Source organism: Equus przewalskii, chromosome 2 (genome assembly GCF_037783145.1).
Source record: "Equus przewalskii isolate Varuska chromosome 2, EquPr2, whole genome shotgun sequence".
Classification (NCBI taxonomy): domain Eukaryota; kingdom Metazoa; phylum Chordata; class Mammalia; order Perissodactyla; family Equidae; genus Equus; species Equus przewalskii.
In genome coordinates, this window is record NC_091832.1 from 47,975,046 (window position 1) to 47,995,239 (window position 20,194).

Below are 20,194 nucleotides of genomic sequence, written 5' to 3' on the forward strand. Positions count from 1 at the left end.
CATAATCTCCCCCAATTCAAGATTCTCGCTTCGTTCTCTGAGGTTAAGAGCCTCACATTGTCCGGTTCTTTGGAAAGACCTTTGCCCCCAGACCAGCGTCACAGCCGAGGAGGGAGACGCCAGGCCCTCCCAAGTGCACTTCCCTCAGCGTACGCCTCAGCACCTGCTGTTTATTGTTCCCACTGTGAGGCTTTTGTTTCACTTGCTTTTTAATCATTCTGAATTAATAACTTGGTTGCAGTTTTGGTTATTATAGCCTAGTTTTCTTATATTTAGTAAGCTTCTTGGTGAATTCCTACAACTGATTCTTTGATGAAGGAATTTTATCTTACTTGAGTATTTACTTGCTTAAAGCCTAATTAAGAAGGAAAGTCTGGGACTAAAAGGAAATGCATAGCTCCTCCATAAGACAAATTTTGAGTGACTGTTTCCTTGCTATGTTTTGGCTTCTTTCCTGTGGTCCTCCTCCCCCCTTTTTTATGACTGAGCTTTTTTGTACCAACAGGGTTTTATTTATGTTTATGTTTTCTAAATGTCCAGAAATGGAGAAAATAAAGTTAATTTGCCAACTTGCTGTCACACCCCGAGATGATAAGTGGCAGGGTTTATCAGTGTTTAGTAAAGCAGGTAGGAAACTTGAGTGACAAGAGCAAGTCAGTGTCTCAGGGACTCTGCGCCTGCTTATCCCTCTCCTCGGACTCTGCTTAGATGTCACTCTGCCTTCTCTAGCCACCTTTTATAAAAGACCCCCCTGCCCTTCTGTCTAACTTTCTCACCCGATTTTATTTTTCCTTGACACTGGACAGCACTTGACATATCAAAATTAAGTACTTGGTAAAACATTGTTGAAAGAAATCGAAGAAGATACAAAGAAATGGAAAGATATTCTGTGCTCTTGGGTTGGAAGAATTAACATCATTAAAGTGTCTATACTTCCTAAAGCAATCTATAGATTCAACGCAATCCCTATCAAAGTTGCGACAACATTTTTCACGGAAATAGAACAAAGAATCCTAAAATTTATATGCAACAACAGAAGATCCCGAATAGCCAAAGGATTCCTGAGAAAAAAGAACAAAGCTGGAGGTATCACACTCCCTGATTTCAAAATATGCTACAAAGCCATAGTAACCAAAACAGCATGGTAATGGCACAAAAACAGACACGCAGATCAATGGAACAGAATCAAGAGCCCAGAAGTAAACTCACACATTTATGGACAGCTAATATTTGACAAAGGAGCCAAGAGCATTCGATGGAGAAAAGAGAGTCTCTTCAATAAATGGTGTTGGGAAAACTGGATAACCACATGCAAAAGAATGAAAGTAGACCATTACCTTACACCATGCACAAAAATCAACTCAAAATGGATTAAAGACTTGAATGTAAGACCTGAAACCATGAAACTTCTAGAAGAAAACATAGGCAGTACACTCTTTGACATCAGTCTTAGCAGCATATTTTCTTTTTTTTTTTTTAAAGATTTTATTTTTTCCTTTTTCTCCCCAAAGCACCCCGGTACATGGTTGTATAAAATTTTAGTTGTGGGTCCTTCTTGTTGTGGCATGTGGGATGCCGCCTCAGCATGGCTTGATGAGCAGTGCCATGTCCACACCCAGGATCCGAACCGGCGAAAGCTGGGGCCGCTGCAGCGGAGCGCACGAACTTAACCACTCGGCCACGGGGCCAGCCCTGTAGCAGCATATTTTCAAGTACCATGTCTGACCGGGCAAGGGAAACAAAAGAAAGAATGAACAAATGGGACTACATCAAACTAAAAAACTTCTGCACAGCAAAGGAAACCATCAACAAAACGAAAAGACAACCTAACAATTGGGAGAAGATATTTGCAAACCATATGTCAGATAAGGGGTTAATATCCAAAATATACAAAGAACTCATACAGCTCAACAAAACAACCCAACAATCCAATTAAAAAATGGGCAAAGGATCTGAATAGAGATTTCTCCAAGGAAGATATACGGATGGCCAACAGGCATGTGAAAAGATGCTCAACATCATTAGCTATCAGGGAAATGCAAATCAAAACTACAATGAGGTATCACCTCACTCTGGTCAGAATGGCTATAATTAACAAGACACGAAACAACAAATGTTGGAGAGGATGTGGAGAGAAGGGGACCCTTGTACACTGGTGGTAGGAGTGCAAACTGGTACAGCCACTATGGAAAGCGGTATGGAGTATCCTCAGAAAATTAAGAATAGATCTACCATATGATCCAGCTATCCCACTGCTGGGTATTTATCCAAAGAACTTGAAAACGCAAAGGCATAAAGATACTTGTACCCCTATGGTCATTGCAGCGTTAGACACAATAGCCAAAACTTAGAAGCAACCTAGGTGCCCATCAAGGGACAAATGGATAAAGAAGATGTGGTATTTATACACGATGGAATACTACTCAGCCATAAGAAATGATGAACTCCGGCCATTTGTGACAACATGGATGGACCTTCAGGGTGTTATGCTGAGTGAAATAAGTCAGAGGGAGAAAGTAAAATACCGTATGATCTCACTCATAAGTGGAAGATAAAAACAATGACAAACAAACACAGCATTAGAGATTGGTGGTTACCAGAGGGGAAGGGGGGAAGGCAAAAGGGGTGATTAGGCTCATGTGTGTGATGATGGACTATAATTAGTTTTTGGGTGGTGAACATGATGTAATCTACACAGAATTCGAAATACATTATGATATACATCTGAAAGCTGTATAATGTTATAATCCAACATTACTGCAATTAAAAAAAAATTAAGTACTTGGGTTATTTAGTTATGCCTTCCTCAACTAGGAAGTCAGCTCCCTGACAGCAGGAGCTGTGCCTTGTTTCCTGGGGAAGCCCTGCTTCAGTGCCCAGCACGCAGTAGTGGCTGGGGACGTATTTGTTGAGCGAACGAATGAAGACTCACAAATAGGAACCCAGGCATCGAGGCCATTTAGTGTTAAATGTTTTATCAACAATTCAGACTGTCATTCTGTTTTAGTGCTGTTGTATAGTGTGGCCATATATTGTACTCAAACGGGAAGTAAATATTCCTGCTTGCTTCAATCTGGCCTAACCTGGTGCCTGGCACGAGAATCGGCTCACTAAATGCTTTTCCAACAGTGAGCACATTGTAAATATAGACATCAGCTGAGCTTTACAGTAAGGGACACTGCATAATTCTCAGTAGTCTCAAGGTATAGAGTCTCTGTCATTCTCGCTTCTTTCCGATTTCCATTGTAAATCCCAAACGATTTGGAATATGAGTTATAGAAACACTTCTGATTCAGAGGAGCTTCTGTGTTTTGCAGTTTTTACAGGAAATATATGCTCATGTCTTCAGCTCATAAGTTTTGGAAGCATTTCCTTTTTCTTGAATGTGGGGAATATTTTCTTTTTAAAGCTGTCTCTTAATTCTTCAAAGCAAAAATACATTCATGTTTCTAGGACTTCCGTTTGTGAGCCTAGTGGTCAGGATCTTGGTCCCAGTTTGGCAGAGAGCCTCATGGTCACGTAGAGTGTTTGTGTCCATGTCTTTGGTCCTCCTCAGACCTAATCAGAATCCTGCAGGGATACCTGGGAGTACGGTGGGGAGGGTCCGAGGGCTTTAAATGAGGCTGGGCTAGAAACTGACTTTCTTCCGTAGGAGTGTTTGAAGACTTGAGCGGAGGAGTCAGGTGTCAGAGCTGTCCTTCAGAGAGAGAGATCAGGCAGTGATGTTTAAGATGGGTTGAAGAGGAAAAGAGATGGCTGTGGGAGCAAGTTGTAGTAGGCTCGGCAGAGATGGTGGGCTGGAAGGAGGCTGGGGCAATGGGGGTGGAGTGCAAAGGGTGGGAGGGGGGAATGGATAGAATTGAGTGGCACTTGGTGTGAAGGGGATTTTTGAGTTTGTGCTTCAGAGGGGTGAGGAAGCGACGGTGGTTTGGAAAGGAAAGGCCTGTAACGATAAGAAGGGACTGAGCCCTTCGAGCAGAGCAGGGTTAGGATTCTAGGAGTTGAGGTGCAGTCAGGGAAAGAGGATAACAGAGATGGAGGACTACAAGAGGATGCTGTCCTCTCATCTAGTCTGGGGCAGGGGCAGGGTTCAGAGAGGAGGAAGTGATTGGGTGTGTCAGATGTTGCTAATGTAGGTCAAATGAAGGAGCACTGAGGCTGTCATTGCCGTCATCCAGGTGGGAGACACAGGGTATGTAATTGGAGGCAACGTATTCGAGCTTGAAAGATAAGACAGATGGGAATTTGGGAGTCCTCCTGCAGAGACCATGGGTGAAGCCATAAATGAGATGTCATGTACTTCTGTGCAAGCATCTAGAGAATAGGTGTTTGGTGCTGGTGTGGGTATGGTACACAGATAATTTTATTAGAGTTATTTGATTGCAAGAAGCAAACCAGCTGAAGCTCTAGACTAAGAAAAAACAGAAGAATTAGTTATAAGGGCTGGACTGTAGAGGGGCCTGGGAAGGAACAGGAACAAGGGCAGTAGGAATGTGCTCCCTTGTGTGTCTGTGTTGTTCTTTCTGACGCTCAGTCCAAGTCTTCAAGTTCATGTCCCACTTGCAGATGTGGAGAGTCTGCGCCACTCACAGTCTCAGTCTCCACATTGTTGGGAGGCGGATTTGTTTGGTCCGACTTGGGCTCGGTGCTTGCCCCTGGTCTAGTCAGCTATCACGAGTGAGTGGTGGGGAGACAGGGTTGTGTAGCTTAAACATACTGCCAGGAGCCAGTGGGTCATCCCCAGACTGGGGTTTGGAGGAGGGACAGTGGGGGCAGCTCTTAGAAGAGGTGGTCTATAAGCTGAACAGACTCCTCCCCCTCAAAAAAGTGTGCAAAGCAGTGGTAAAGGCGAGGCACAGTCCTGGCTTACCGCCTGCTAGGATGGGAAATTGGCAATGGATGGAGAGGATAGGAGGGAGAGTGGTCAGTTGGGGAGAGGGGCAGCCAGGCAGTTTTGAGGAAGCCGCGTCTTTAAGCTCCGTCTTTAAGGTTGAGGGATATTTCCTGGCAAGGGGAGGAGAGTGAAGAAGTTTGAGCAAAGGGACAAAACTTAATTTTTGTGTCTGATTTTCTTTCATTTTTAAAAACATAGACAGGCTGACTGTTTTAAAACGAGAGTAAGTGTAGTGTCAGTGTGAGCCCCTCGGCTCCAGTCCAGTCGCTGGGAGTAGCACTAACTGCCCCTTACTCTTTGTACGACTTTGAACTAGTTACTGGCCTGTCTTTGCCTCGGGTATCTTTTCTCTAATTTTACAGAATTAAAATTGCAAGGGGTGATGATAACAGTACATACCTCATTGGGTTACTGAAGGATTAATCAACGATGCGTATAAAGTACTTATTAGCAACATAGCATCTGACATATATTAAGTACTTGATAAATTGTATTGTTGATTAAAAACAATTTGAGCTATGTCTGTTTTCCAGCTCTACTTTTGAAATCAAGTTTGGTGGCTTAGATTGTATCAGTTTAGTATCTGTGATGTCATGGGTGTATCCTAAGACTCATTCATTAAACTGTCGTCACACTCAGGTGACTAACAGGCGAAGTGCTCAGGGCAGTGCCTGATACACAGCTGAGTGCTGTGTGGATCAGACCTTCCGCCACAGTGTGGTTACTGTGTCAGAATATTATTACTGGATCCAAGTGTTATGACTGTGTCAAAGGGTGCATTACCTACCGAACCCAGAACCACTCAAGGACTAGAGAAGGATGGAGAAGGAGCTCGTGTCTCTTGGATCCCCTGAGTCCTGGGTGTGATACCATCCTCATTTTTTTCCCCTTTTAGGGGAAAATATCCTCTAGTAGCTTCCTAGATTCTGAATGTCTTTGTTCTGATCTTGCACTTGATGATTCTGTTGAGTATAGAATTGTTGTTTGGAATCAGTTCAAGACTTTGCTCTGTTTTCTTCCAGCTTCCACGTTTGTTGTGGGAGTCTGATGCCGTTGGTTCTTGATCCTTTATATGTCACCAATTTTCTCCATCTAGAAACTTTTAGGATCTTACTTTGTCTCTGGTGTCCTGAAAGATGATGTATCCTGATACTAGTCTCTCTTCAGTCATTATCCTGGGCTCTTGGTGCATCTTTTCAGCCTGGAAACTTAGATAGTTCTAGAAGGAAGCTATCAAAGCTGTGAGAGGTGTTGTTTGAGTTGAGCCTCCTTACTTCGGTATGGAACTTAAGGTGCTCTGAGCAGATCATTCTTTTTATATACTTTTCCATATTGATGTATTTCCCTAGTTGTTCTCCAAAAACACGTTGAATGTTCAATAGTTACTACTGTGCTTGATGGTAAAGTTACTTTTTTTTTAAGTTACTTTTTTATTGCAAAATTTGAAGTATTCACCTAGGCAACAGCTAAGTTAGGAGAAAGTTGGAAAGATCTTTTCATTCACATTGCACAGTTACCACCCTTCTGCAGAAAATAAAGAATTTCCAACATAACTTTTCCCCAGAAGAGTTACTGTATCCTATATGGAAACCACAGTGAAGTGTTTATAAAAAAACTTCTAATGAACACAAGAAAATACAAGATAATTTAAAAACCAACTGAAGGCGTTTAGAAGCTTATTATTCAGCACTTAGGGTTAGCCAAAACTATTTTGTGTAGGAGCCATCACAGATGCTCCCATGTACCTCTCTTGTCCCCGCCACACCTTAATATGTAGCTGAATTCATCCTAGACTTTGATGGCTGAAGTGGCAGCCCCAGTATGTTCTTTCATGTTCTCAAGACTTGAGAAAGAGATGGTGCAAACACGAGATTCTCAGTGTGTCGCTGTGTGAAGTCCTTGTGTGGTGTGGTGTTGGAAATCCAGCTGGCAGTGTTTTACAGGCAGGTGAGTTTTGTACATAACCTTCAGTAGTGTCTGAAGATACTCATTAAGGAATCTGCAGCTGCACAGTGGGAGTGAGGCAGAGCCCCAGCCTGCTGGGGAAATGGGGTAAAGGAGTCTTTCTGTAGCTGTGGGAACAAAATGTGTTCTCTGTGCAGAGAATGAGCCGAAGACCTGTGTGTGCAGAATGGCACAGAACATGAACTATCGGTGAATCCCTTAGATACTCTATCACAATAGATTGATTCTTTTTTCAGTGCCCTTTTAACAAACATTCACCTTTCTGCCAAAATAAAGTAAGAGCTTGTCTTCAGACTGAGACATCCTGCAAAGTTGTTTTCATCTTTATGTGACTCTGAATTTGAGCAGAAGTTGGATGGTTTGCTTTTTCCTCCTCGTTGCTGGCTTACAGCAGGTGCGAGAGAAGTACGTTTCTTCTTCGGCCAATAATTTTTGAGAAAAATGTTCTAGTATTGTGAAGGTTAAGGCAGCTTACCATTGGAGAAATTTGAAGCTTGTGGTGCACTGAGGTTTATTAAACCCAAATGCAACTCAAGTGAAGACTAGATCGACTTAACCCTCCACACTAATGGCCCGACAGAAGAAGAGGTGTGCCCGTTCCTGGACGTAGACACGATTTGCATCGGTTTCTCTTCTTCTCTGGTACTCAATAAAAAATTATGAGATACACAAAAAGTGATCCATTTTCAAGAGATAAAGAAATCAATGGAAACAGACTTGGAGATGACCCCAATGTTGGAACTGTTAGACAGCCTTTAAAATAACTCTTGAGGGGCTGGCCCCGTGGCCGAGTGGTTAAGTTCTCGCACTCCGCTGCAGGCGGCCCAGTGTTTCGTTGGTTCGAATCCTGGGCGCGGACATGGCACTGCTCGTCAAACCACGCTGAGGCAGCGTCCCACATACCACAACTAGAAGGACCCACAACGAAGAATATGCAACTTTGTACCGGGGGGCTTTGGGGAGAAAAAGGAAAAAATAAAATCTTTAAAAAAACAAACAAACAAAAGAAAACTCTTGATTGCAGTGCAGTTAAATTAGAAATCAGTAACAGAACACTATCTGGAAAATCCCCAAATATTTGGAAATCATAAGGGAAATATGAAAATATTTTAATTTTTTTTTCCTGAGGAAGATTAGCCCTGAGCTAACATCTGTTGCCAGTCCTTTTTTTCTTTTGGCTTGAGGAAGATTAGCTCTGAGGTAACATCTGTGCCAAACTTCATTCACTTTATAAGTGAGTTGCTGCCACAGCATGGCTGATAAGTGGTGTAGGTCCATGCCTGGGATCCAAACCCATGAATCCAGGCTGCTGAAGTGGAGCGTACTGAACTTAACCACTATGCCACTAGGCTGGCCCTGAAAATATTTTAATTTGAATGAAAGTGAAAACAACATAGCAACATTTATGGGGCATAGTGAAAGCAGCACTTATAGGGAAATTTATAGAATTAAATACTTATAGAAAATGAAAAAGGTCTCACCAATCTAAGCTTCTACCTTAAGAAACCAGAAGAGTACATTGAATTCAGAGCAAGCAGAAGGAAGAAAATAACGAAGAGCAGAAATTTATCAAATTGAAAACAAATACGATAGAGAAAATCAATGAAACAAAAAGTTACTTCTTTGAAAAGATCAAATTGATAAACCTCTAGCCAGCCTGAGAAAAATAGGATTTAAACACTGTTAAAATGAAGAAAGTGAGTATGAAAATTAAAAGTGAAATATTCATCTCTTTCTAAAAGTACACTCTTAAAAATCAGAGTGCATTGATCATGTCATTAAATCTTGAGCACATTGTTGTGCCAAGTTTTCCAGCTACTAAAGAAGCTCTTGCTTACTACATTGATCAGAGGAAAGGCCAAGAAATACTCGTAAATACAGTAATTTTCTGCGACTATCTTCAAGTCGTGCCATCTTTGTTTGGTAACTTCAGTGGCATGTGTATGTTTTAGTTTATATTTGCCCTTTATTGACTTCAGTATTTTTCTTTCCCAATTTTTAATTTTGAATGACCTTTAAAGCTACAGAAAGTTGAAAGAATAGGTCAGTGAACATTATGTACCTTTCACCAAGATTCAGTAATTTATAATTTTGTGGGAGGAGCCACATTTTTTTTGCTTCTCTCTATATATGCCTTTTGGTGAAGCATTTCATGGTTGTAGGTTTCTCGTACTCAATTCCTTACAGCTCCAGCCTCACGTCTTGAGAATGAGGGTTTTCTTTGACTTATCCACGGTGATGTCATTGTGCCCCAAAGCTTTGACGTTGATTCAGTAATGCCTAATCCAAGTCCACGTTTAATTTTTTCAGTTTTCCCCAAAATGTCTTCATGCCTTTTTTTCAAATTCAGGGTGCGCTCACGTTCATGTGTTGCCTGTTTGGCTCTCACGCCTTCTCGCGCTCGCTACATGCTGAGCAGTAGTCCCACCGTTTTTGTCATGACATTCACACTTTTGAGGAGTTTAGGCCAATTACTTGTAATGTCTCACATTCTGGATTTTTATAAATGTTTCCTCATGACTGCATTAAGGCAAAACATTTTTTGGCAAAAATGTTCCGTAGAGTGACTGTACTTCCCATTTTATCGTATCAGGAGATACTTAATGTTGGTTGGTCCCGTTATTGGTAACACTAAGTCCAATGGCTTGGTTAAGCTGGTGTCCACCAGATCTCTTCACTGTCATGACTTTTCCCTTTTACAGTTAGACGTAATCTATGAGTGATGCTTCTAGACCTTGTGAACCTCTTGTAACTTAACACACTGTCACCCACTGACCTTAGCATCCATCTGCTCCTGTGCTAGAGGCTTCCAATGGTGGTGCCCTAAATCTGTCATTTTTCTATATTTGTTTGCATTCCTCTGTGAAAAAAATCTTTACCTTTCCTCTTGTTTCTTTCTGTTTTAATTATTTATTATTTATTTGAGTGTTACTGTGTATTTGTGTATTCAATTTTTTTCCAATAAGATATATTCTATTACAATTATTAGTCCTTTTTACCCTTAGATTGTCCTGAAATTGGCTAGGGGGCCTCCTTCACTTTATCATTTCACATTCTACTTGTTCAGAACAACATCTTTGGACTGGAGGATTGATCGGAAGTGAGAAGTTTAATTTGTCTCTTGTGAGCCCCTGGGCCTTTATGCAGAACTCCCGGGTGGAATGTGTTCTGGAATTCAGCCTTTAGAAAGATAGGTGGTGCGTATCTCACAGGCACACAATACCCTCAGTAGGGCTGATTCTCAAACACCTGAAAACCTGTGCTAAAACATTTGACTGTTCACGTTGATGGGATAAAGACTAGTGACTGCCCGGCAGTCTTTCTGGTCTGGTGTGGGATCTCAGAATTGCAGATAAGTAATGGTGCACCTGTGTGTTTCTGTCTTGGGATTGACATAGAAAAAATCATTCCCAGCAAGTGTACTTTTACTTGATTTGAATTTTTTGTGTAAGTTTTTTATTTTTCCTTCTCCCCAAAGCCCCCCAGTACCTAGTTGTATATTTTAGTTGTGGGTCCTTCTAGTTGTGGCACGTGGGACGCCGCCTCAGCGTGGCCTGATGAGCAGTGCTAGGTCCACTCCCAGGATCCACACTGGCGAAATCCCGGGCTGCCAAAGCGGAGCACATGAACTTAACCACTCAGCCACAGGGCAGCCCCTTGATTTGAAATTTTAATGCAGCCAGTAAAGGAATTCTGTAGGTATGTCTCAAGAGGATTGAGTTTTTAGATTTGAATAATACTGAAATAATAATACTCATACAAATACTAGTATTTGATACTAAAAACCTCATGATGGGGGCTGGCCCAGTGGCGCAGCCGTTAAGTTCCCACCTTCCACTTTGGTGGCATGGGGTTCACCGTTTCAAATCCTGGGCGCGGACCCATGCACCACTTATCAAGCTATGCTGTGGCAGGCGTCCCACATAAAATAGAGAAAGATGGGCACAGATGTTAGCTCAGGGCCAGTCTTCCTCAGCAAAAAGAGGAGGACTGGCAGTAGTTAGCTCAGAGCTAATCTTCCTCAAAAAAATAAAAAATAAAAAACCCCACCTCATGAGGTACTAGAATATATATACACAAAGAAGGTCATCACAGTAATATTTAATATTGTTAAGTTAACTCTACCGAGTCAAAACGTAGGCTCAGGTGACTCTATCAAGAGCCTTCAGGGCCCCTCCCGGTGGCGCAGCGGATAAGTGCGCACATTCCCCTTCGGCGGCCCGGGGTTCGTAGGTTCGGATCCTGGGTGTGGACATGGCAGCGCTTGGCAAGCCATGCTGTGGCAGGCGTCCCACATATAAAGTAGAGGAAGATGGGCACAGATGTTAGCTCAGGGCCAGTCTTCCTCAGCAAAAGAGGAGGATTGGTAGCAGATGTTAGCTCAGGACTAATCTTCCTCAAAAAAACAAACATAGTAACAAACAAAAAAAACGGTGAGTTTTGGGGCCGGCCCTGTGGCTGAGTTGTTAAGTTTGTGCCCTCTGCTGCGGCAGCCCAGCATTTCACCGGTTTGGATCCTGGACACGGACATGGCACCACTCATCAAGCCATGCTGAGGCGGCGTCCCACATGCCACAACTGGAAGGACCCACAACTAAGAATATACAACTATGTACCGGGGGGCTTTGGGGAGAAAAAGAAAAAAAATAAAATCTTAAAAAAAAAAAGCCTTAAAAAGGTACCTGATCTTTGACATAGTAATTCCATCTCTGGAATTCCGCTCTAAGGATTTTAATCTCATACGGCTGTGGCAGCAGAGCCGCCTGGGCAATTGGACACCTCGGCTTAGGCACCGTGTCCACCAAAGCTCCCCGTCTTCCGTCAGGGGACTCTCTGCTCTGGACTGGGAGCAGGGCCAGATGAGACCTGCACGGACACAGGCCCTCCCCTCGGACCCCCAGAGCGGGGTCAGCTGCACGCCCTGCTTCAGCGCTTTCCTCCCTGAGCCTTGGAGTCCTGTCCTGGCTGTTTGCCTGGGGTGCGAGTCGTCCTGTGTGTGTATTTCCAGGACTTTGCCCGAATCACACAGGGGCATGTGAATTCTTGATTGTTGTCGGTTTAGTTTGTATTGGTGGAGTCCCCCTCTCATTTTTCCCCGCTGTGCATTGTAGGACAATTTCCATGCTTTCTCCCCTGGACTGTAAGACCCATGTGGGCGGCTGGCCATGCCTGTTTTGTTGACTTATGCTTTCAGCCTCCAGCACTCTCTCTCACAGTGCAAGCATTGAAGGTGCTTGCTGAGTGAGTGGAATGTTCAGGAGATTGGACCCGATAATCACTTAAAATAACACCAAGGTGTCAGATAGACTTCAGAGACCAGTGTCTGAACTGGAGCCAGAGGCGACCTGGGACAGTGCCAGGGAGGAAGGACGTGGTGTGCGGCGGTCTGGTGCTTCCGTGAGGGAACGATCTGGAAGCTTTGCCTCTCACAGGCTGGCACAGGTAGCCCCGTCCACAGAAGGCCCATGGGAGGATGGCAAGGCTCACGCCTTCCAGCAGGCAGCCACTGGCCGCAGGAGGCAGGTGAAAGCAGTGTTGTCGGGCTGGGGGAGCAGTTCGTTGCTTGGAATGTCGCAGGTGTTTGCTTTGCTCATGAAATTGATGATATGTTTGTATTTACTCTGTCAAATCTATGATTTGAATTATATTTTGCATATTTTAAGTTTTGACTAAAAATGGGTCTGTAGACTGTTTAACCTTCTTTTGAATTTTATGGCTGCATCTTCCCTTATCTTCCTCCAGCTTCCCTTATGGGTTGCTGGTCAAGTAGAGAACAATTCAGCACCTACTCACGCCCCTCTGCTTGCACTGCTAAAGCAGCACCCTCCTGGCTGGGCTTCAGAGTAACTGTGGAGTGGCCTTCCTTGCCTGCCGAAAACCATCTTTTCTCCTGTCTGGCCAGGCACTGCCCTCCCTCGCTCCGTGGGGACCTGGGTGCCCTGTCAGCCAGACTCAGTGGTCTAGTGTTGTCAGCCCCTTGGAGTCTAAAGATGCGGCCACCTTCCCGTTGTACCGTCTGCTCTAAGAGGCATAGTAGCGTGGTGAAGCTTAGGCTTGGGTTTGGTCAAATCCCCAGTTTCCTGGTTTTCTGTAAGGATGGTGCTCCTGGTTTAGGATCACATTAATGTGTGCTGCTGTCTGGGACAGTGGTCTTATCCTGTGGACTGTGTAGACAGAAAAGGAGCCCAGCTTTGGTCTTGTTTTTAGCCAGAGGTGAGTCCAGACAACTCTATGTATGAATCCAGGCTGAGGTGGTTTGCTGGCCCCTGTGAGCTGGAGGGTAGGGAAGTGCTCTCTAGGCCTTGGCTCCCTGTTTCTTTCTTCCAAAGAAACTTTAGGGAACTTTACCTTTGCTTCACGCCTTGAAACACAAGGCAATCTAGGCATTTGAATTAGAGCAAACCGTGATACATTTTTGTGGCTATTTTTATTTTTCCTTCCTCTTTCATGTGGAAAACCTGAAAGGATTTATATTTGATGATTGGGATAATTGAGACAATCACTTTATTTGTTTATTTTGGTGAGGAAGATTGGCTCTGAGCTAACATCTGTTGCCAATCTTCCTCCCTTTACTTGAGGAAGATTTGCCGTGAGCTAACACTTGTGCCAGTCTTCCTCCATTTTGTATGTGGGATGCCACCACAGCATGGCTTGATGAGCAGCAGTGTGTAGGTCCTTACCCAGGATCTGAACCTGCAAACCCTGGGCTGCCGAAGTGGAGCACATGAACTTAACCACTATGCCACTGGGACCCCAACCATCGCTTTAAAGGAGCAGCTCTCACCTGGCACTGATATTGACCCCAGGGACGTCTGGTGGTGTCTGGAGACGTTTTTGGTTGTCACAGCTGTGTAAAGGGGTGCTGCTGGCACCCACAGGGAGAGGCTGGGGATGCTGCTGCATGTCCCACAGCAGATGAGCCCGCCCCCGAACACAGAGAGTGGGCCAGTCTCAGATGTCAGTTGTAGAGATGGAGCTTCCCCGCTTTTATCTCTCTCTTTTTTTTTTTTTTTTTTGAGGAAGATTAGTCTGGAGCTAACTACTGCCAGTCCTCCTCTTTTTGCTGAGGAAGACTGGCCCTGAGCTACCATCCATGCCCATCTTCCTCTGCTTTATATGTGGGACGCCTGCCACAACATGGCTTTTACCAAGTGGTGCCGTGTCCACACCCGGGATCCGAACCGGCGAACCCCAGGCCACTGAGAAGCGGAACATGCGAACTTAATTGCTGCGCCACCAGGCCGGCCCCACTTCCCCACTTTTAGTTCACGATAGTTCGGTGAAGCCTTGAGTGAGCGCTCCTCTTGGGCGTTGGTGAGAGCGAGCTGCAGTTGACACTGGTTCCCTGCTGAATTTCCATGGTCTCCAGCTTCTGCTTCCACATCCACTGGTTGTGTGTGTGTGTGTGTGTGTGTGTAAGTAACTTGAACAGCATTTTTTTGCTTGTCCAGTATATTTCATATAAATGGAGTCAGAAAATATGTGACTTTTGTGTCTGATTTCTTCGTGTAGCATGTTTTCAAGGATCATTTACATTGTAGCGTGTGTCAGTACTTCATTCCTTTTTATGGCTGAATAATGTTCCGTTGTGTGGATATGCCACATTTTGTTTATCCGTTCACCCACTGATGGACATTTGGGATGTTGCCACCTTTGGCTGTTATGGACAGTGCTGCTGTGAACACGCACGTGTGGTCTTTGAGTACCTGTCTTCACTTCTTTGGGGTATATACCTAGGAGTAGAATTGCGGGTCATGGGGTAATTCTGTTTAACCTTTTGAGGGACCACTGAACTGTTTTCCTTCCATACCCGCTTTTACTGCCGGAAAAACGTGTGCTTGCTTGTAACATAAGCCGCATAATTCCAAAATAAAACCATTTTATTAAATAAACGCCTTAGAACTTACAGTTCCACTGAGGGGTGTTTCAGCTTGTTGTTACCTCTCATGACCCGCAGACTGGATGTGTGCACATGAGTTTGTCGGCTCACAAGACAGTGAATTAATCAACAGGCAGGTGGCAACCTGTGAAACATCCCAAAGTGGTCTTTCGCACAAAGGTTAATTTGGAAAGGTTACAAAAACATATGTAAATGTTTTGAAACGTAGTTTCCGGGAAAGAACAAGCAGACATTTCGGAAGAAATCTGGAATTAAATATACTTTAGTTCTGGCTGCGGTATGGTGAGAGGAGACTTGCGAGGCTCCGTCGTGATGTCTGCTGCTCCTGCAGACGGCTTCCTGATCGAGGCCCAGGCTGTGGAGGGCACGCGCAGCAGGAGTAGTGGGGCAGAGGATGGGCTGGACTGTTCTCAGGTGGGCTTGCCAGCACTCAGGAGACAGGTGGGCTTGCCAGCACTCAGGAGACAGGTGGCTAGTGGCTGTTTTGAGGTTCGGGCGAGGTCCACCACATGGGAAGGTCTGGTGAGATTACTCTTAGAGGCTTCTTGAATTGCTGTGATTTTTTTTTTCCTACTGTTACTGTAATTTTTCTAGCAAAGGGATTCTAAACACCCCTTTCCCCCAGTACTTTAAGTTTAATTCAAGGTATTTTCCCTGAGGCATTTCTGAGGATTTTTTTTAAAGAAATTGAGATCAGATGTCTTCTTTTCCACACTGAAAAACTAAATACTAAGTTAATACAAAGTACTGAGTAAAGAAATTCTAGATGAGAAATGGTGATACGGAAGGGGTGGATTTATGTGCTCCTTGAAAGGTATGAAATATTGTTTCTCACAACATGAATGCAATGCAAATATAGTCTTTTCTCTGTCTGTTGCAGACAATTTTACATGTGTTGGAGACCAGACCAGAAGCACTTCTGAATTAAGGTAATTTTGATGTAATTGATCCTTTAAGAAGTTTTTAAAGTACAGAATTTAAATTTCTTCAGGGTTTTTTTTTTTTAATAATCTGGTTTTTGTTGCAGTTTTGCCCATCTCTCTTTTTTAAGTCCAGAGTTGGTTTTCAGAACAAATTGACCCTGAAGAAGGGTATCTTCTTAGAAGGCTCCGTCCAGTGTTCAGCAGGAAGGGCCGAGGTCCCAGAGATTGTGGTTCCACCTTCTGGACAAGAGTTTTATTTCTCCAACTTTTTTCATTAGAGAGCAGGAAAGTCCTTTCTCCAAATCAAACATTAGTTGGACTACTAGCTGATGATCCAGATAAAGGTGAGACCACACGATTCAGAAAAAAAATCCCCGTGTTTGTCTAAAGTGGGAGTGGTAAAGCAAGTGTTACTGTGAGGGGTTAGTGAATCTGGGTGAGGCTATACAGTTCTTTGTATTATTCTTGCAACTCTTTGTAAGTTGAAATAATTTCAGCTTAAAAAGCAGAACTGAATTGAATGAATTAGGTCTTGAACAATTAGGTATCCATATGCAAATAGTGAACTTGACATCATAGATTTCACTCACAATGAATCATAGACCTAAATATAAAACCTGACACTAGAAAACCTCTAAAGGAAAACATAGAAAATCATTGAGACTTTGGGTTAGGCAAAAATTTCTTGATTATGACATCAAAGGCACAGTCCATAAAAGAGAACATTTGTAAACTGGACTTAATCAAAATTAAAAACTTCTGCTCTTTCAAAGACACTGTTAAGAGGATGGAAAGACAAGCCACAGACTGGGAGATAATATTAGCAGATCACATGTCTTTAGATGGCTTGTATCCAGAATAAGTAAAGAACTCTCAAAATTCAATTATAAGAAAACAAACAACCCAATAAAAAACACGAGTGAATTGAACAGACACTTCACCAGGGAACATGTAGACATAGCAGATAAGCACCTGAAAAGATGGTCAAAATCATTAGCCATCAGGGCAATGCAAATTCAGACCATAATGAGACGCCACTATCCATCTATTAGAATGGCTAAAATGAAGAAGACTGCCCATAGCAAGTGCTGACGGGATGCACTGGAACTGGAGCTCTCCTGGCACTGCTGTCGGAGTCAAAATGCTGCATCCATTTGGAAAGCAGTTTGGCAATTTCTTCACATGTTAAACATGTGCCTACCATCTCTGATCCAGCCATTCCATTCCTAGGTGTTTACCCAGAACAGAAAGCAGGTGTTCATATAAAGATTTGTACGTGCAGCAACATGGATGAATCTCAGAATAATAACGCTGAGCAACAAAGGCAGACCCCAGGAAGGTCCATGCTGTATGATTCCATATATATAAAATTCCAGAAAATGCCACTAATGTGCAGTGACAGGAGGCAGATTAGTAGTTGCTTGGGGATGAGGGTGGGATTACAGAGGGGCACAGGGAACTTTTGGGGGTGATGGATGCTCATTATCTTAATTCTGGTGGTGGTTTGAGGGGTATATATATCAGAATGTGTCAGCTTGGACATGTTTATTGTGCTACCTACACTTCAGTAAAGATATTTTTAAAACTAAGTGAAAACTCAATGAGCAATTGGAAAGCATTATGAGGGGCTAGCCCTGTGGTGTAGTGGTTAAGTTCATGTGCTCCACTTCAGCGGCCTGGAGTTCCCTGGCTCAGATCCCAGGGGTGCATGCAGTCATAGCTCTTCAAGCCATGCTGTGGTGGAGGTCCCACATACAAACTAGAGGGACAGGGGCTGGCCCAGTGGCGCAGCCGTTAAATTTGCACATTGTGCTTCTCGGTGGCCCGGGGTTCGCCGGTTTGGATCCCGGGTGCAGACCTGGCACTGCTTGGCAAGCAATGCTGTGGTAGGCATCCCATCTATAAAGTAGAGGAAGATTGGCATGGATGTTAGCTCAGGGCTAATCTTCCTCAAAAAAAAACCCAAAACAAACAAACGAACAGACAAACAAAATAGAGGGAGATTAGCACAGATGTTAGCTCGGTGACAATCTTCCTCACGAAAAAAATAATGGAATAGGTAAATAAATAATAAAATCTTCAAAAAAAAGAAAACAATATGAGCAGGTCTGCCCTGCACCTGGTGAACCCCTGTATTATACTGGTTGCCACCCTTACCCATATTCTTGATTTCTGCAAAAGAGCCTGCTCCACTGACTCTGGGTAGGAATTGTGGCAGGTGAAGGAGGCGAAGTTTTCTGACTGTTACTTAAATCATTTCAGGTTAAAAGTCCTATTACTGATTTTATAACAGGTCCTATTTGTGCGCATTTACTATGGTTCAGTCAGGTTTTAAGGGCCTTATGTGGGTTCTCCTTGCATCCTCATAGCGTGTGAGGTGGCTCCTCTTCTGGTCTCAACTTCCTGAATAAGAAATGAAGGCAGGGAGAGGTTAGGAACTTGGTGGAGACCACCTGGTGATGAGAGAGTGCACCAGGACTGGAACCCCAAATGTGTGACCCCCAGCTGCCTGTGCCCACACTGCCTCTGGCCAGCAGGCCCTGCTCAGGTGGGCTGGACGCGCAGAGACCAGCAAGAACAAGTGTCAGTCGTGCTCGTCCTGGTTTGCAGGAAGGAAGTGTAAAACAGAGCTTGTCTCTGCATAATGGAGGCAAAGGACACTGCAGGAAGCAGTCTTCCCCAGGCTTGGAGGTGGAGCCCCTCTGAGGGGCTTGGAGGCCCAGCACCTCCGTGGGTTGAGCGGTTGCTCTCCAGTCCCCACCACCTTTCTGTTAGGCCTGCCTTCAGGTGTGTGCCATTTCTTTCATAGATGGCATCCATCACAGATGAAGTTTGGCTCAGGAATAATTAAATGGGACTTCCGGTTTGGCCTCAGCGAGTTTGAAGGGGTTGGACTTATTCACCATTCTTGATCACCTAGCGTGTGCTGGGTTCTATGCTCGACCCTGTAAGCAAAGAGGACGTAGGCTGACACGGTTAGACGGCGAGGGAGAGCAGGCGGGAAGAGCAGGTGGGTTTTCATGGGCACCAGACGTAAGCAGAAAGGGCCACTGGCCATTTCCTGTGATCCCAGAGGGAAAGGTGACATAGGGGAGGGCAGCTCATACCTGCTCTCCCCCACTGGCTCATCCCTGTCCTTCCATCCCAGTCCCTGAGCTGCCGCTTTCTCCCGCCTTCAAGACCTCCCACTGTAATTACTGCTGTTACTCCCTAATTGGAATTTGCAGTTATTGATATTGCTGCCTCCTTGCTCAGGCACATCTCTGGATAGGGAGCTGGGGGTGTCTTACAAACGTGATTTGTTTGACAGAGTCCTGTGCTCTATGGTTTGTCCATGGAGCTGGATTGCTTCCTGTTGTTACCAGGTGCATGGTTGATTTTGTCAGACGGTAAGTCCCTTGTGGTGTGCAGATGCCTGTATGACTCCTCTCTCACTTGAGGACTGGCAGAGAGACTGGGTAACCAGGGAGGCACATGTTGGAGTGGTGCTGGAGCTGTCACAGGGCAGCAGACACCCCATAGTGCAAAACCGTCCTAGGGCTTTTCCCCTGGAGTGATGTCTGCATTCAGCGTGGACTTCCTAGAATGACACGTTAGGGTCCTACAAATTCAGTTTGAGTGTAAGTGGCAGTTGGCTGTCAGTGACTTTATGAATTATCTCTGTAGGTTTTGTTGTGATTTGAAAAGTACAAGAACCTGTATTTTAAAAGGTAGCAGAGTGCCGAGAGTGATGCTCCTCCCCCGCTTACAGAGTCAGACCGTTTGGAGGGCTGGTAGATGTACTGACTTGATGTGTAGACGGTTTCTTGTATCTTATTTTTCTGTTTATAGAACTCATGATTGTTCTATAAATTTACTTCTACTGAGGATGATTAAACTTTTACATTGTTCTAAGGCTCTAGACGATGCGCTTGAATTGGGGTTAAACAGTAAGTTAAGAAAATTTTATTACACTATCCATGAATATAAAATGTGAAAAGCAGAAGTCTCTTGTGTGTACATTATCTAAAAGTAAATCACTTAACTAAGTTTGGGGCTGTCTGTGAGTTTTCTTTTGAAATTTGCATCAGAAAATTCAGAAACAGGAAAATCTCATGAGATATTTTAGGTGTTGAGGGAAGACATTTAAATATACTGCATCCTGATAAAATGTAGTACACCCACGTCAGTTTTCATATAACCTATGTAAAAATTTGCTGGATACTTTAAACCAGACCCAAATAAGAATTTAATATGTAATTAGATTTCCTGTCTTAGTCTTCATTATCAGATATCCAGTTACCCATATAAAAACTGTTTAAGATTTACTTTTTATTTCATTGAATATTCTGATATCTACTATTTCATAGAAGCTGATTTAGTCGTGAGATGTTATCAAAAGTTAGTATTAACTTTTATTGCTTTTGAAACATAGGGATCTAAGCCTCCGAGGCTGACCATTCAGTTCTTCAGACAAATTTGGGAATTATTGGAGTTGAATCCTCACAACCAGCCAGCTAAAGTGGCAGGACG

The 20,194-nt window shown here is 43.8% G+C and overlaps 1 protein-coding gene across 12 annotated transcripts in view; it reads left to right on the top strand.

The window, feature by feature from the left end:
* The window catches only part of GNB1 (G protein subunit beta 1), a 78,795-nt gene that overhangs the window by 26,685 nt on the left and 31,916 nt on the right, over positions 1–20,194 (top strand). For 11 of the 12 annotated variants that reach the window (XM_070611127.1, XM_070611128.1, XM_070611134.1 and 8 more), the window contains one exon: positions 15,640–15,688. The exons of the other annotated variant lie outside the window; for it this stretch is intronic. The gene's annotated coding sequence lies outside the window, so the exon portion shown is untranslated. The remainder of the gene's footprint in view (positions 1–15,639; positions 15,689–20,194) is intronic. 12 annotated transcript variants of the gene reach the window in all.